The sequence below is a fragment of the Salvelinus fontinalis genome, chromosome 9 (genome assembly GCF_029448725.1).
Source record: "Salvelinus fontinalis isolate EN_2023a chromosome 9, ASM2944872v1, whole genome shotgun sequence".
Taxonomy (NCBI): Eukaryota; Metazoa; Chordata; class Actinopteri; order Salmoniformes; family Salmonidae; genus Salvelinus; species Salvelinus fontinalis.
In genome coordinates, this window is record NC_074673.1 from 36,548,658 (window position 1) to 36,563,814 (window position 15,157).

Consider the following 15,157-nt stretch of genomic DNA (forward strand, 5'->3'; position numbering starts at 1 on the left):
TGGAGTGTTTGAAGAGAAATACAGTCAGCATCAGAGAAATGTGATGTTCTCCAGATCGAAGCATCAGACTCTTAGGGCAATATCATCTTCAGATTGATGAAGATCATTGTACAAAATAATAATGTGGATTGTCAGTATGGTATCTGTTAGTATGGTATATGCTTGTGGTCAGTGGCGGACTTACCATTAGGTAGAAGAGGCAATTGCCTCAGGCCTCACATCATCAAGGGGCCTCAATCTGCCGGGCAGATTTTTTTTTATTTTTACTAGTAATATATATGTATATATAATTTCTCCACTTGAGGCTTCGCTCGAGGTGCGATTAAGATGACATTTTAACAGGGAAATTATCTAAGTTAAAAATTGATTTCGCAAAAAAGAGGTACTGCTAATAATATTCCCTTTGTCATTGTGGCAGAGAGTATATGTACTTGCCTTCAGAAAGTATTCATACTCCTTGACTTATTACATATTTTGTTGTGTTACAGTTACAGCCTGAATTCAAAATGGATTAAATAGATTTGTTCTCTCCATTCAGCCACAAGAACATTAGTTAGGTTAGGCACTGATGTTGGGCCATTAGCCCTGGCTCTCAGCATTCCAATTCATCCCAAAGGTTTTGATGGGGTTGAGGTCAGGGCTCTGTGCAGGCCAGTCAAGTTCAGTCAAACATTTCTGTATGGACCTTGCTTTGTGCACAGGGGCATTGTCATGCTGAAACAGGAAAGGGCCTTCCCCAAACTGTTGGCCCAAAGTTGTAAGCAAAGAATTGTCTAGAATGTCATTGTATGCTGTAGCGTTAAGATTTCCCTTCACTGGAACTAAGGGGCCTAGCCCGAACCATGGAAAAAAAACAGCCCCAGACCATTAGTCCTCCTCCACCAAACTTTACAGTTGGCACTAAGCATTGGGGTAGGTAGCCTTCTCCTGGGATCCGCCAAACACAGATTTATCCGTCGGACTGCCAGATGGTGAAGCTGGACTCATCACTCCAGAGTTTCCATTGCTCCAGAGTTCAAAGGCGATGAGCTTTACACCACTCCAGCCAACACTAGGCATTGCACATGTCGATCTTAGGCTTGTGCGACTGCTCAGCCATGGAGACCCATTTCATGAAGCTCCCGACGTACAGTTATTGTACTGATGTTGCTTCCAGAAGCAGTTTGGAACTCGGGTAGTGAGTTTTGCAACCGAGGACAGACGATTTTTACGCTCTACAGCACTCAGCGGTCCCGTTCTGTGAGTTTATGTGGTCTACCACTTCGCTGCTGAGACGTTTTTGCTCCTGGACGTTTCCAGCTCTAGCAGGGCAGAGGTTTTACAAATGGACTAGTTGGAAAGGTGGCATCCTACGATGGTGCCATCTTGAAAGTCACTCTGTCTATGGAAATGATATGGCTGTGTGCTCGATTTTATGCACCTGTCAGCAACGGGTGTTGCTGAAATAGCCGAATCCACTAATTTGAAGGGGTGTCCACATACTTTTCTATATATAGTGTATCATATGCCCCAGTCCATAGGAAGGATCACCCTAGTGAAGTAATCCTGTGGATGTCACATAGGCCTACTCTCTCTCCCTGCTAACTTCAACTCAGAGGACGGTGCAGTGTCATCACTATAATTAAACCTGCTTTTGTGACATTTGTGAGAAATAAACTAACAAGAAAATGTGGGCAATACATCTACCTACCTTACCTTATGCGTCCTGTGGCATCTGTTTCTGCAACCTTAGTTTGAGCATAGGACTACACATTCCCTGTCAATAACTTTACATTAACTGTTTGTACTTCCAAGTACAGGTTGCATGCCAAAGTCCATTTGGGTATTGAGGAGGGGGTGAATGGGAGGCATTTCTATTCCAACTCTCAAGACGTGAGAGGCGCACACAGCTGAAAATCCCCCTTCTCCCTCCACCCACCCTTCCCCCGTTGCTCTTTGAAGCCCAACCAGCACATTGCTCCCTGCTGCCATAGCAGCTCCTAGTTGAGTGTGTCGGTCTGTGTGTTTGCACCCGCGGATAAACTCTCGAAGAGTGCTCAACAGGAGTTAGTAGGCTACAAAGCTGTGGCGCATGGTTTCGTTGCCTGTTTTCGCCACTTCTCCAAGAAGTCACGGCCCGGGGTCGGCTGGAAGTCTTCTTCATCCTCATTGGTTTGTCAACACCCCTCCAGAGATAAGGAAGCAAGCCTTCCACTTCTCTTGCAGCAGAGGGAGAAAGTGACACTCGTGAAACTGGAGGGCAAATGACAAAGGAACTGCATTGCGAAAACAAGTCTCTTGGATATTAATTGTGTCATTTGCTTATTTCTGATGAAGCAATTCGCTGAACTAATTTCCTTGTTTATTGAATTGACATTTTCATTTGAAATTCGGAGATTTGGAGTGACTTCGGCTGATAGACTACCTACCCTGGCGGCAGACATGTATGTTGGTTTTGTGTTTATCTTGTGGTTTGTCCTAAGTAGCATATGGCATTTAGGTGTGAATTTAAGAAGTGTGTGTATATTTATTTTCATAATATTTGATATAGTCTTCTGCATAGCCCGGCTACTGCAATACAGTAAGTCACGTGAAGCACAATTTTGAAACCATTCACTCACACAACGGACTGTATGTGACTAAAGACTATAGGCCTGGCTATTTAGTCAGATGTTTCCTTTTAAAATAAATTGTGGTCTACTTTGTGTTGGTGGAATCCTCCAGCAGATTGTCATGGGTGACGAGGCAGTGACCCATGATGAGTGCAGGGTAAACGGAGAGGGCTCATTGTTGCTCAGCGTTATGATGACAAAGAGAGTCTTGTCTGTAAACTGGGATTTGTTTGATATTTGAAATGAATGCGATCGAAATGCTTGGTAGCCACGGCTATTTAGTAACACAAGCCGCGGGAAAGAATCCTTGGCTTTTTATGAAACAGAGGGCGACACACTATACAGCCTGTCAGTGCACCATATGATAATCTGTTTATAGAATCCAATATATTGTAAATGTTGGTGTTAACAGCTGTCTGTCAGAATCACTTGACGCTACACTAACATTTTGTTTCGCGAATCATGTCCTTATCTCCATTGCTGTTGCTTGCCGATTTCGTTTAGCTAATCTCCTACAATCTAATCCATCTGTTGACTTTTTTTTTCTATGTCGATGCAAGGGAATGTCTCCATCTGCAAATGATGAAACCTTGTTTACATTGGCCGCAGATTTTAAGTTTTAATAGCCAGAATAAGCGTCTGGATAAAATGGACAAGCACATCCCATGTTTGGAGTGAAGCCATTGCTGGAGAAGGTCCTGCATGTAAGCCTAAACAGTACCAACTTTCCAGAAAACGTCTTAAATTCCGTGTAATAGAAGCCTAACACGAATAATCATGATGTCATTGATGCTGCTGACTAACTACAGGTAACTGCCAAAATAAAGGAAACCCCAACATAAAGCGTCTTAAAAGGGCAATACACGTTGGCATAGATTCTACATGTGTCTGGAACTCTATTGGTGGGATGTGACACCATTCTTCCACGAGAAATTCCATCATTTGGTGTTTTGTTGGTGGTCAAAACGCAGTCTCAGGCGTCGCTACGACTCAGGCGCCGTTCCAGAATATCCCAGAAGTGTTAAATTGGGTTGAGATCTGGTGACTGAGACACACACACACCCTATGCTCCTTTGAGACCCCTCTTTTAAAGTCACTAAGATCTCTTCTAGCCATGATAGCCAAAATATTAAGCAACTGGGCATTTTTATACATGACCCTAAGCATGAGCATGTTAATTGCTTAATTATCTCAGGAACCGCACCTGCTTTCAATATACTTCGTCCCTCATGTAATATATTTTGGCAGTTACCTGTATGTTAATAGATTTGAGAGGGTTATATTCCTAATGTTACAGTTATGGTCTATGAACAAAATGTGAAGTGGTTTTGTAGAGACTGGTCGGGGGAGGAATGAGTGGTGTTATGTTTGGGATATGAGGAATGTGTCGGTCTCTTCAGTCTTGTCTGCATCCATGGCTGTGTACCCCATGTGTAAGACCAACACTGACCTACACACATCCCCTTGTGCCTACAGTAGATTTAGGTGATATGGTCAAAAATCCATAGCAAGATAAATATACCCTTTTTTTGTTAGTTTTTTCCCGCAATAATTATACATTTATTTTTGGGGGAGGTGTACAGTTACACCCTTTTTACACCATGTACAGGAATTGCCACAATATATTAGCCTAAGTTATTTGGCTACCAGGTGATCCAGCATATGATTAATAAGATGATGAAACACTTCTACAGAAAGAGACCTGTATTTTAAACATGCATTTATTTCTTCAGATTTAAATGCAATAGTATTTCATCCAAGTTCAAGTATATTGGTGTTTGGTAATTGCAGCATATTATTTGCGCCAAATGCAATCAAAATGTAGGCATAACTTTTTGCTAAATTTATATTTAACTTTATTACAATACATACCAATGGCGAGGTGAAGTCGATGTCCAAGACACTGCAACCTCATCCACACGTTTAGGTTGGTGGCTTTAAAGATGTTTGCCCCACTATCCATTGTGATGCATACCTGCTTCTCCTCTGGCGGATCCCAGGCTGCTAACGAGTCCCACATCCCCTGGGATATTATCTCTGCAGTGTGGTCCTCTGGAAAGTGGGCAGTCTGCAAGCACCTGCTGCGCAGCTTCCAGTCGGCATCGATGTAGTACATTGTCAATGACATATAGGGCTCCACTTGTTGTCGCCAAATGGTGCACCTGTTTTGGCATGATATTTCCTGTACATGGCATTTTGTATTTATTGTCCAGAGTGTGAACCATCTTCTTGAACCCACTTTGTTCAACTGTTGAATTTGGGGCCATGTCTTTTGGGATGTGGTACGTTATGGCATCTTATTTCATTCCCTCAGTACGTGTTTTGCATAGGGAATTGTGTGTGCAAACTATTCCATAATGGGTTGTTGCCTGGGCTTTGCTCTTGTTATGATGCTTGTTGGCCTCTGCCCAATTTTTGTTTTGTTGTCATGCTGTGTTTCAAATGGTGGAATAAGTTGCTTGTGACCCGTGTTGTTGCTATAGTATTTTGTGTCAGTTCAATAAGCCAAAACAACTGATCCTTTTGCAGTAATTATTTCTGGGACTGCATTTTCTTCGTCTCTGTTCATATCTCCCCCTTATGAACGAGGCTACTCGCAACATCACTTGGGAGAATTGCCAACAACAGGTGTGGGAAGCATGGGATAGAACACGGTTCTGATTGGCTGCTGTAGTCTTGGTTCAAATGAAATGGCATAGATGGACGTGTTAAGCTCCAGGAGCGCGATGCTTTTTTCTATGCCATTTCGAGGTGATGGCAGCGGATGAATGGCATGACAATGGGCTTCAGGATCTCAAATCAAATTTTATTAGTCACATGTTCCGAGTACAACAGTGAAATGCTTACTTACGAGCCCCAAACCAAAAATGCAGTTTAATTTTTTTTGGTTGAGTAAGAAGGTCATTTAGGCAGGTTACCTTAGTGTTCTTGGGCACAGGGACAATAGTGGTCTGCTTAAAACATGTAATTAATGAGCTGCAGTAAAATAACAATAGCGAGACCATACACAGGGGGGTACCGGTACAGAGTCAATGTGCGGGGGGCACGTTGACTCTGTACCGGTGCCCCCCTGTGGTGCTGAGCTGTAGTCAATGAACAGCATTCTCACATAGGTGTTCCTTTTGTCCAGGTGGGAAAGGGCAGTGTGAAGTGTAGTAGAGATTGCAACATCTGTGGATCTGTTAGAGCGGTATGCAAATTGGAGCAGGTCTAGGGTTTCTGGGATAATGGTGTTGATGTGAGCCATGACAATCCTTTCAAAGCACTTCCTGGGTACTGACCTGAGTGCTACGGGTCGGTAGTCATTTAGGCAGGTTACCTTAGTGTTCTTGGGCACAGGGACAATAGTGGTCTGCTTAAAACATGTTGGTATTACAGACTCGGACAGGGAGAGGTTGAAAATGTCAGTGAAGACTTGCCAGCTGGTCAGAGCATCCTCACAGTACACGTCCTTGTATTCCGTCTGTCCCTGCGGCCTTGTGAATGTTGACCTGTGTAAAGGTATTACTCACATCGGCTGTGGAGAGTATCATCACACAGTCTTCCGGAACAGCTGGTGCTCTCATGTGTTCCGGGATTCCTCCGATGGCATTGAGGAGTACACCACATCAGTCATTGGCTTCATCAATAAGTGCATCAATGACGTTGTCCCCACAGTGACCGTACATACATACCCCAACCAGAAGCCATGGATTACAGGCAACATCCGCACTGAGCTAAAGGCTAGAGCTGCCACTTTCAAGAGCGGGACTCTAACCCGGAAGCTTATAAGAAATCCGTTTCTTGATATGCTACACCTGTCAGGTGGCTGGATCATCTCGGCAAAGGAGAAATGCTCACTAACAGGAATGTATACAAATTTGTGCACAACATTTGAGAGAAAAAAGTGTTGTGTGCATATGTAACATTTCTGGTATTTTTTTATTTCAGCTCATAAAACACGAGACCACACTACATGTTGCATTTTATATTTTTGTTCAGTGTATGCACTGTAGACCATATGTTTTGTTTGATTTATTCACAATACATCTCAAACTCCAAACTGTCTTCAGCAATACTGTTGTACACACTGGTTATACCAAACATTAAGAACATATTCCACACCCCGCTTCCTTGTGCCCTCACAATGGCCTCAATTTGTCTGGGCATTTACTCTACAAGTTGTAGAAGGTGTTCCACAGGGATACTTGCCCATGTGGACTCCAGTGCTTCCCACAGTTGATTTAAGTTGGCTGGATGTGCTTTTGGTGGTGGAACATTCTTGATATACACAGGAAACTGTAAAAAAACATTTTTCAAAAACAGCAGTGTTGCAATTCTTTACACAAACCGGTGTGCCTGGCACCTACTACCAAACCCTGTTCAAAGGCACTTAAATGTTGTCATGCCCATTCACCTTCTGAATGGCACACATACACAATCAATGTCTCAATTGTCTCAGGATTAAAACTCCTTCTTTAACCTGTCTCCTCCCCTTAATCTACACTGATTTGAAGTGGATTTAACAAGGGACATCAATAAGGGATCATAGCTTTCACCTGGATTCACCTGGTCAGGTGTTCATAATGTTTTCTATACTCGGGGTACATATTTTTTTTGATACTAGGTTCAAGGAGAAACTGAGATGAGTCTTTGAGTTTATGATGTTTCAATTTTATGCACCTGGTTTCTGCCAGAGCACTTTAGGGTTCTTGAATGACCATCCACGTACATAAAATACATGGCCTGATTGTCAACCTTAGTAGGGTGCATTTGGACTCTCCCAGCATGCCCTCTGTTCCTCAACACCAGGGCCCTCGGCAGTTGATGACTTCCTCTGGGTGACTGTGTTCGGAAGTTGGAATGCTAATTAAATGTCCTCTCTCTCTCTCTCTCTCTCTCACATGCACATCACACACACACACACAAATGCACCCAAACTCGCCCGTAGGGTAATTGCTTGTGTACACACAGTCATATCTACCACTTTTTATTTTTTAATTATGGACGCAATTAGTGTTTGTAGTTGAGTTTGACTCTTGTTGAGTGTTGTGTTTGGCTGTTGTTGGTTCATTGTCAATCATTACTTGACAATACTAATCTTTTTATCATTTCATTGGCACAAACCCTCAATAGACTGCTACATTGGGAGAACAATGAATGCACTAATTAGAACAACTTAGAAGCCACAGAGTGCAGGGTAGACCAGCCCAGTCTATTTCAGAACACTGTGCTACAAGGCAGCCGAACTCACAGAGAAAAGAAGAGACCACAGTGTAGTTGTCAAGCTCCCTGAGCTTTTCAAACAGGAAGCTGCACTATTTACAGTTATGTGGTGGTGATGCTATGAAGTGCCTTAGGAAAGTATTCAGACCCCTTGACTTTTCCACATTTTGTTATGTTACAGCTAGGGATGCACGATATATCAGTGAACATATCGGAATCGGCCGATATTAGCTAAAAATGCCAACATCGGTATCGGTCCAATGTTAAGTTTAACGCCGATGTGAAAAACCGATGTCAAAGCTGACGTGCATACCTATATAACGTAGGTACAGGACGTAATGACTCTACGTTAAAACATCTTGAGAATACAGGGGGTGCTGTTTCGCATTAGCATAATTGCCTCTACAGATTAAACTGCCTCTTATTCAATTATTGCTGTTACTATATGCATATAACCATATACCATTGGATAGAAAACAAGCTATGGTTTCTAAAACCGTTCCAATTTTGTCTCTGAGTGAAACACAGGTCATTTCACAGCACTTTCCCTGAGCCAGAAGAAGACTGCAAGATGTGTCTGCTCGCTTCAACGCTCTGCCTATATATGGTCATGCCACCTATGACCCGAAACACACTTCATTCGTCTTCCTCTGGGTGTCAGGAAGTTGTCAGAGGAGAAATTTTTTGTTTATCTTGTACTGACGTGAAATAAGACCTATTTCTTTAGCGTGACCGACAACTTCCGGTTTTCTGAAACGCGCGTTTTAGAGGTGCAATTGTCTTTTGTTATGCTGACGTTACGGATGAAAACTATCTCCGTCTCGAAGTTTGTTTGATACATGTGACCATATCATCGTAATGTATGTTTTTTCAATATAGTTTAATCAGATTATTAGAATTTTTTCGGGAGTTTTGCCGTGTTCCGTTCTTTGAGTTTTTTAACTTTGGACAGGGACCGTGCCAGTCGACCAGTACCCAGGCTAAATGAAGAGGGGAAGTTGCCATTGTGAATGGATTGAACGACTCATCAGGACTAAGGACACCTTGATCAACATTCTGATGAAAGATCAGCAATAGTAAGACCCAATTTACGATGTTATTTCATATATCTGTCGTGCATGTGAACTGGTCGGGCGCGCCCAGCTGGTTCTGGCTGGCCTGGTTATGCTAATTTAGCGCTACATTTTGTTTTCGCTATAAAACATTTAATAAATCTGAAATATTGTTTGGATTCACCAGATGTTGGGCTTTCAATGTCTGTACGCTGTGTATTTTTTCTGAAATGTTTTAAGACAAGTAATTAGTTATATAACGTTGGTCTCTGTAATTGTTCTAGCTGCATCAGCACTATATCAGATTGCAGCTGCAATGTAGAACTGTGATTTATACCTGAAAAATGCACATTTAAAAAAAAAAAACTATGCTATACCATAAATATGTTATCAGACTGTCATCTTATGAATTTGTTTGTTGGTTAGTGGCTATCAATATCTTAGTTTAGCCGAATTGGTGATAGCACCTGATGGAGTAAGAAACTGTTGGAGTAAGAAAATGGTGTCTTTTGCTAACGTGTTTAGCTAATAGATTTACATATTGTGTCTTCCCTGTAAAACATTTAAAAAATCTGAAATGGTGGTTTTATTCACAAGATCTGTGTCTTTCATTGGGTGTCTTGGACTTGTGATTTAATGATATTTAGATGCTACTATTTAATTGTGACGCTATGCTAGCGATGCTAATCAGTGTGGGGGGGGTGGGGGGTGCTCCCGGATCCGGGTTAGGTACTCTGTAGAGGTTAACTTCTTCTGGCTGCAAGCCCGAGGCCGGCCACAATATGACAACAGCCACTTCAAGTGCAGGGCGCGAAATTCAAAATATATTTTTTAGAAATATTTAACTTTCACACAGTAACAAGTCCAATACGGCAAATGAAAGGTACACATCTTGTGAATCCAGCCAACATGTCCGATTTTTTAAATGTTTTACAGCGAAAACAGCACGTATATTTATGTTAGCTCACCACCAAATACAAAAAAGGACAGACATTTTTCACAGCACAGGTAGCATGCACAAAGCCAACCTAACTAACCAACAAACAACTTCATCAGATGACAGTCTTATAACATGTTATTCAATAAATCTATGTTTTGTTCGAAAAATGTACATATTTCAGGTATAAATCATAGTTTACATTGCAGCTACGATCAGAAATTGCACCGAAAGCAGCCATAATAATTAGACACCAACGTCAAATACCTAATTACTCATCATAAAACATTTCTGAAAAATACATAGTGTACAGCAAATGAAAGACAAGCATCTTGTGAATCCAGCCAATATTTCCGATTTCTTAAGTGTTTTACAGCGAAAACACAATATAGTGTTATATTAGCTTACCACAATAGCCAGAAACACAAGCCATTCCCCAGTAGCAAAAGTTAGCGATCGTAACAAACCAGCAAAAGATATATAATTTTTGACTAACCTTGATAAGCTTCATCAGATGACAGTCCTATAACATCAGGTTATACATACACTTATGTTTTGTTCGAAAATGTGCATATTTAGAGCTGAAATCAGTGGTTATACATTGTGCTAACGTAGCATCTTTTTCCCACAAGGTCCGGTTATTTTTCGGACACTTTTTCTGACACACATATTCTGACCAAATAACTATTCATAAACATAACTAAAACATACATGTTGTATAGGAAATGATAGATACACTAGTTCTTAATGCAATCGACGTGTTAGAATTCTAAAAATAACTTCATTACGACATCCAGCTTAGGTATAGCGAGAGAGTACCCAAAAGCTGGGCGCAAACGACTAGCACAACATGTTCGACAGATATATGAAATAGCATCATAAAATGGGTCCTACTTTTGCTGATCTTTCATTAGAATGTTGTACAAGGGGTCCTTTGTCGGGAACAATCGTTGTTTGGATTTAGAACGGCCTTTTTCCCTCTCGATTTAGCAAGCACACTTGCCAAGTGGCGCGAATCTCTCCATCGTCAACAAACTCAGAGAACGGAACACGGCAAAACTCCCGAAAAAATGTCAATAATCTGATTAAACTATATTGAAAAAACATACTTTACGATGATATTGTCACATGTATCAAATAAAATCAAAGCCGGAGATATTAGTCGTCCATAACGACAGCTTATCAGAAGGCAAATCCAGGTCCCTTGACGCGCTCTCCAGAAAACAGGAAACTGGTGACACGTCATACAAAGAGCATTTATTCGAGCCCAGATCAAGTTACACACTCCATTTCTTCTCTCACTGCTTGTCGACATCTAGTGGAAGACGTATGAAGTGCATCTAAACGAATAAATATCAAGGACTTTATTAGGCAGGCCCTAGAAGAGAGCATCGATTTCAGATTTTCCACTTCCTGTCAGGAAGTTTGCTGCAAAAGGAGTTCTGTTTTACTCACAGATATAATTCAAATGGTTTTAGAAACTAGAGAGTGTTTTCTATCCAATAGTAATAATAATATGCATATTGTACGAGCAAGAATTGAGTACAAGGCCATTTGAAATGGGCACCTTTTATCCGGCTACTCAATACTGCCCCTGCAGCCCAAACAGGTTAAATGTTGCGCTACATGTGCAACACCGCCATTTGAACGAGTAAGAAAATAACGCCAGGATAATGGAATTCATTGCCCTTGACAATCAACCGTTCTCTGTCGTGGGTGATGTTGGCTTTCGCGACTGGTCTAGCACCGGTATACACTAACGTTACCAAGTGCGCTATTGTTCAGATGTTGCCTTACCGGAGTTACAGTAATAGCGTCACTGCTATTAGCTTCACGACATATACTATGGAATGCCGTTTCGCTCTCTGCGTGTCAAAAAAGATGCACGTCAAATAACACTGACGCATTAAATAAGCTTTTAATTTGACACGTCAAATAACACCGTTCTATTACAGAATGTTGTGGGTTCTGAATTTGCACGTGCAAGCCAAGCACCACCACTACTATCAGTAGCACTGTCAAAGCTGTACAAAAAAATCTGCAAACACCGGACACAAACAATATGTTTACAATACCCTGTTGGTAATAAAGCATTATTTGTTTGACCGCAACTTCTGGGGTAGCTAGCTAGCTTTAGCTTTAGCCTAGATGGCACCAATACAACCTTCCTGAAAACAATGACCAGTAGAAACTGCAGTCATTTTCACTATTCTTAGCAATGATTTAGGAATCCTTGTAAGTGTTAGCAAGGTAGCCACTTGTTTGCCTATTGAAATTGAACTTCAGTTCATGAAAATAAATAGCTAGCCAGCTACTTAACCCTGTTGCCCAAAGCTAACCTTTATAAGCAGCCAGCTAGCTTCATCTGGCTAGTGAGGCTCGACCACCGGGTTATGTGTTGTGAAGCTAGCCACAATAAGGATTAGGCACAATAGTGGAATTTGCGGTTTGCCTTCAAAATAAAAGTACCTATTTGAAAGTGATGCAGAAGGTTACAATTGGTGGAATCATGCCATATTTAGACTAGATAGTGTTAGAAAAGGTTGGAATGTGAAGCAATGAAATGGGGAATCCGTCTACTCGGTGACACCCACAGAACACAACTGAAGTGTTTAGGCAAATATTAGCGTTGTAGCTCTTAACTGTGACTGTGTGAATTTTTTTAATTTCACCTTTTATTTAACCAGGTAGGCCAGTTTAGAACAAGTTATCATTTACAACTGCGACCTGGCCAAGATGAAGCAAATCAGTGCGACCAAAAACAACAACAGAGTTACACATGGGATAAACAAAAGTACAGTCAATAACACAATAGAAAAATATATATACAGTGTGTGCAAATGAAGTAAGGAGGTAAAGCAATAAATAGTCCATAGTGGCGAAGTAATTACAATTTAGCAATTAACACTGGAGTGATAGATGTGCAGATGATGATGTGCAAGTAGAAATACTGGTGTGCAAAAGAGCGGAAAAACAAATATGGGGATGAGGTAGGTAGTTGGTTGGATGGGCAGTGTACTGTACAGCTGCAGCGATCAGTAAGCACCTCTGATAGCTGATGTTTAAAGTTAGTGAGATATAAGTCTCCAACATCAGTGATTTTTGCAATTCGTTCCAGTCATTGGCAGCAGAGAACTGGAAGGACAGGCGGCCAAAGTAGGTGTTGGCTTTGGGGATGACCAGTGAAATATAACTGCTGGAGCGTGTGCTACAGGTGGGTGTTTCTATGGTGACCAGTGAGCTAAGAAGGCGGAGCTTTACCTGGCAAAGACTTAGATGACCTGGAGCCAGTGGGTTTGGCGACGAATATGAAGCGAGGACCAGCCAACGAGAGCATACAGGTTGCAGTGGTGGGTAGTATATGGGGCTTTGGTGATAAAACGGATGGCGCTGTGATGGACTGCATCCAATTTGCTGAGTAGTGTTGGAGGCTATTTTGTAAATGAGCTCGCCGAAGTCATTGATCGGTTAGGATAGTCAGTTTTACGAGGGTATGTTTGGCAGGATGAGTGAAGGAGGCTTTGTTGCAAAATATTTAATTTTGGATTGGAGATGCTTAATGAGTCTGGAAGGAGAGTTTACAGTCTAGCCAGACACCTAGGTATTTATAGTTGTCCACATATTCTATGTCAGAACCGTCCAGAGTAGTGGATGCTAGTCTGGCGGGCGGGTGTGGGCAGCGATCGGTTGAAGAGCATGCCTTTCGTTTTACTAGCATTTAAGAGCAGTTGGAGGCCACGGAAGGAGTGTTGTATGGAAAATAACCTCCCCAGTTAGCCTATTGTGTGTATTGACATTCATATTGCACTGTACAGCTTTACCTAACACCTTCACTACACTGCTCGCATCGTGTGCGTTGCAAAGTAAATTTAGAAATCTATATTATTCAATTATTGTACCCACACTGCCCGCGCACGTCAACGAGCGTCTGCGTTGCCAAGGGCTAAAATAGAAGTAATTTCTATTTGTGATGCAGATTGCACTGCAAGTCCTGCCTCTCCCATCTCCTCATTGGTTTATAGAAGCAGATACCCATGTGCCATCTCCTCATTGGTTATACCCACGTGGGTGATTGAAAGATGAACTGTGTTTTCGGTCGCTGTGGTAATACTATGAAAGTTTAGATGCCAATCACCATATAAGTTCAAAGAAGAAAAAGCCTGGAAGGAGGAGAGATGACTAGAAACGATTTGGTTGACCGTTTTATCTGTGGATTAACTGTCAGAGTTGAGAACCTTGTGCAGTTCAGGTTAAATAACAACTCAATGTTTATATCCCAGGACAAATTAGCTAGCAGCAAGCTAGCTAAATATGACAAATTCGCTAGCAAGTGTAAGCTAGCTAGCTAAATTGCCATAAATGTTTAATGCTTTTCGACCTGTCCCCAAATTAATGTAATTGGTTCAGAGTTTGTTTTGCTATTTTAACCTGCGTGTCGTGATCGCGTTTAGTGTGGGGGGACAAAATAAATCTATGCACGATGGCGCACGCGCACAGCCGGTTTAGGTTCCGTGTAAGGATTGGGGATCAATGAAAGTAACAGTCTACTTAATACCCAATATATTTTTTCCCAATGTCCTCCTCAGAGTTATCAGACTCCAAAACCTCCATGCAGTATTGTTTTTCATAGGGAATAGTGTTCAATACACAGGTTGACAATAATTGTGTATCAATTCAGATGTTTCATGCTAATGTTCTCTGGGTGTCACTGAGTAGACTGATACCCCATGTCATTGAGCCACAATCCACAGGTAAGGCTGTACAGTGAAATAAGTTTGCCCCCAATGCAATTCTGAAGTATAATACATCCAGTGTGATTTCAACAGATTTGTCAAATTAACAAATTATTTTGTTGATTTTATATAACATTCCAGTCTTGTTTAGCATTCTAATTCTACTATTTGTATTCGTTTGCATCACTATCAATGACATATCCTAATCCTTATTGTGGCTAGCTTCACATAGATGTGTCCGACCACCATTAATCAAATAAGAACTGTCTTATTAATTAGGGTTATTTTAGATGACGCCTAGCTATATAGTTAGCGAGCTAACTATAGCTACTGAAACAGATTATGTTGTTTTGCTATGTTTTTGGGGAAGAACATTGTTTGCATCCATGAGCTAGCTAGCTTTTTTATGACCAGCACTGTAGGTGCGAGGCAACTTTACCAGCATCAAAGCATACGTGTCGCTGAATCGTTGTGACATATGAGTGATAGTGTAATCAATGCGTTAAATTATGTGACGTGCAGTCATTTTCAGGTCTTGATTGGTCAACAAGCTTATTTGACACATCAAATAGTGTTATTTGATGTGTATTTTTTTTTGACATGCAAAGACTGAAATGGTGTTCAATAGAAATCCTGGTT

At 41.4% G+C, this 15,157-nt stretch overlaps 1 protein-coding gene across 1 annotated transcript in view; it reads left to right on the forward strand.

Moving 5' to 3' along the window:
- Positions 1 to 1,949: 1,949 nt before the first annotated feature.
- Positions 1,950 to 15,157, forward strand: part of LOC129862505 (rho family-interacting cell polarization regulator 1-like) — a 110,529-nt gene continuing 97,321 nt past the window's right edge. Inside the window, exon 1 of the mRNA XM_055934248.1 lies at positions 1,950 to 2,423. The gene's annotated coding sequence lies outside the window, so the exon portion shown is untranslated. The remainder of the gene's footprint in view (positions 2,424 to 15,157) is intronic.